The sequence below is a fragment of the Penaeus japonicus genome, unplaced genomic scaffold (genome assembly GCF_977035675.1).
Source record: "Penaeus japonicus unplaced genomic scaffold, GWHDUDI00000001_assembly GWHDUDI00000009, whole genome shotgun sequence".
Lineage (NCBI taxonomy): Eukaryota > Metazoa > Arthropoda > Malacostraca > Decapoda > Penaeidae > Penaeus > Penaeus japonicus.
In genome coordinates, this window is record NW_028234411.1 from 8,118,934 (window position 1) to 8,122,402 (window position 3,469).

The following is a 3,469-nucleotide window of genomic DNA, read 5'->3' on the forward strand; positions in this document are numbered from 1 at the left end:
TTGCAGCGACCGTGCTAGGCTTCTCTTGCACAAATTGATCACGCGAAAGACGGTGCAAAAACGGTCCAAGTTTTCATGACGTCATAAAAGCTTCCATTGACAGTGATTCCCTCCCATTCCCCCCTAACCTTCTCTCTCTCTATGTCCCTGTAGGTGAGTCAAAACGTCGGATCGTTACGAAGAATCATTCGTGTCTTCAACCTAAAAAACGCCCTAAACTTTTGTAAGTCAAAGTAAGATCAATCATGGAGTACGCCTGTCTTACGTGGGATGAAGCTGCACGAACTTACAGTAGACTTTCAAAACGTATAATCTCTCAGACGTGGCCATGTTCTCCAAGGGTCGAAATGGATTCAATGCAGCAAAAGAAAGAATGTATCTGGAATCACAGTCGTGTTCCTCACATCACTCAATAGAAAGAAAAAAAAAACATTACAAGAGAGCCCTGGAGATTCCTGGAGTGAGGGACAGAAAGAGAGAAGGAATGGGGGAAGTGGGAGAGTCACTGTCAATGAAATCTTCTGTGACGTCATAAAAACTTGGACCGTTTTTGCACCGTCTTTCGCGTGATCAATTTATGCGATAAGCCTAACACGCTCGTTGCAAGGGTGCCCCTTCAACCGCAGCCTTTTCTGGTGATTTCTGCAATGGGCGGGCACGGCTGCTGTTGCACAAATCGATTACGCAAACTTAGTATGAGATTGCAATACTTCACAAAGATCTCCATCGGCCTCTAAATTTGATTCAGTTTGTCCACGCTTCTGTGTATGTTTTGTGTCTGTTCATGTGTATATATGCGTGAGGCAGAATAGAACAGGAAAATGCTTAAATGAAGAGTAAATGATTGAATATGAGATTTATTTAGAGAATAAGTGAAAGAGATTAGATTGCAACAGATAATTCAAACAATATATAAAAGAGAAGTGTGGTTGGTGGGTCACCCTAACGCGAGAACGTTAGGCTTCTCTTGCACAGATTGATCACGCGAAAGACGGTGCAAAAACGGTTCAAGTTTTCGTGACGTCATAAAAGCTTCCATTGAAAACGACTCTCTCGGACTTCCCCTTATCCTCATCTTTCTCTATGGCCCTCACTTCCTCACTTCACTCTTTTCACACGCACATGTATGTATATGTGTGTGTATGGGGATATGTGAGTGTTTATGGATGTGTGTATGTATGTCTGCGTGTGTATGTATGTGTGCGTCTGTGTGTGTATATATGTTTATTATTTCTTTCTCCATTATTCTTTTATTTTTTGTCTCACATTCAGTTATATATAACTTTTTGTTTTGTGAATAATTCTATTTAGAAATTTCGTACTTTTATCCTTCTAGAATCACTATTTAGCAATGTATTCCATCTATGTTCAAAGAAACTTCTGTGACAGCATGAAATCTTGGCAACTATCTACTGTTGATTTTATTCTCGTATGCTGTGCTACCACCGGAATGTGATTCAAGACAATGGATGGAATGATTTCTATTTCGTTTAGTGTTCTCTTGTCTCCTTCTGCGAGCTTCTGTGTATGTTTGTATGTGTTCATGTGTATATGTGCGTGAGGTAGAACAGAACAGGAAAATGCTTAAATGAAGAATAAATGATCGCATATGAGATTTATTTCGAGAATAAGTGAAAGAGATTAGATTGCAACAGATAATTCAAGCAATATTTAAAAGAGAAGTGAGAATACAACACCGCCTAAAAGGATATTGAGAGAGAGAGAGATAGAAAGATAGATAGAGAGAGAACAAGCAGAGGCTGTAGCCCTTCGACGCTCCTCCTCCTCCTCCTCCTGGGAAAAGGCTGTGGTTGGTGGGTCACCCTTGCAGCGAGAGCGTTAGGCTTCTATTGCACAAATTGATCACGCGAAAGACGGTGCAAAAATGGTCCAAGTTTTCGTGACGTCATAAAAGCTTCCATTGAAAGCGACTCTCTCGGACTTCCCCTTATCCTCATCTTTCTCTATGGCCCTCACTTCCTCACTTCACTCTTTTCACACGCACATGTATGTATATGTGTGTGTATGGGGATATGTGAGTGTTTATGGATGTGTGTATGTATGTCTCGGTGTGCGTCCGTGTGTATATAAATATTTATTATTTCTTTCTCCATTATTCTTTGATTTTTTGTCTCATTCATTTATATATACTTTTTGTTTTGTGAATAATTTCATTTTGAAATCACTTCCTTTTATCCTTCTAGACACACTATGTAGCACACACGCAGCAAGAAGGAAATAGATTCCATGTATGGTTAAAGAAGCTTCTGTGACAGCATGAAATCTTGGCAACTATCTACTGTTAGTTTTATTCTCGTATGCTGTGCTAGCGTCGGAATGTGATTCAAGACAATGGATGGAATGATTTATATTTCGTTGAGTGTTCTCTTGTCTCCTTGCTTTTAAAAGTCGATGCCCCGAGTGAGGATCGAACTCACGACCTTGAGATTATGAGACTCACGCGCTGCCTACTGCGCCATCGAGGCGGTGTTTATGAAAAATAAATATGAAAATGAGTATTTTGATTATAGGAATGATTATATCACCGTTTTTCTTGTTTATTTTATCTTTCATGTGGCTCCCATCAAGTGACGCCTTACCTCTCTCTCTCTCTCTCTCTCTCACACACACACACACACACACACACACACACACACACACACACACACACACACACACACACACACACACACATATATATATATATATATATATATATATATATATATATATATATATATATATATATATTATCTATAAGCTTGTGAATAAATGTTTCGTACGTGACTCCTGACGCTTGTATTATAGGCCTACGTATTTCCCATCTCCCCCAACTCCTCCCCCCCATCTTCTCTGCCAAATCTCGCATAAAAGGATAAACAACGTCTCTGGCAGTTGGTCCCTACCTGGCAACCATTAATATGCATCATAGACATCGAAATGTCCTGAGTAACGGCGCGCGAGGATTCAGGTAGTTTTCTCTCGCAAATTAGGTTAAAGACCTGATGATGTTGTTATTATTATTTTTTATCATTCTGTTATTGTTATTATCATTGTTATACATAAAATAAGAAGACGGTGAAGTTTATGAAATGTCATAAGTTTCTATAGGATAGATTAAAACCAAGTACCTTTTTAATGGTAAATATATGCAAATGTATCGTTGATAATGGCCATTAAGGCCGAAATTCCTTTGAGTTGTCCTGCTCCTACTCTTGTGACGTCATACAAACTTGTTTTTTTTACACTTTTTTTTTTTTTTCCTCGCGATCAGTTTGTGCAAAATTTGCCTCGCGAGTTACACGTCTGAGACACATACCAAGAATCGTCACCAACGAGAGATTGGATTTCGCGTCTACGGAGTCAGGTCTTATGGATTCAAGTTTGCACAAGTACATTTGTATTCCAAAGAACTTTTGGTTATCACATTGTTCGTAGGTACATTAAAAATAGCATATTTCCGATGCTT

At 39.1% G+C, this 3,469-nt stretch overlaps 1 non-coding gene across 1 annotated transcript; it reads right to left on the reverse strand.

Moving 5' to 3' along the window:
* Positions 1-2,413: 2,413 nt before the first annotated feature.
* Positions 2,414-2,486, reverse strand: TRNAM-CAU (transfer RNA methionine (anticodon CAU)). The gene has a single exon. It is a non-coding gene; the product is annotated as a tRNA-Met (tRNA).
* Positions 2,487-3,469: the final 983 nt, after the last annotated feature.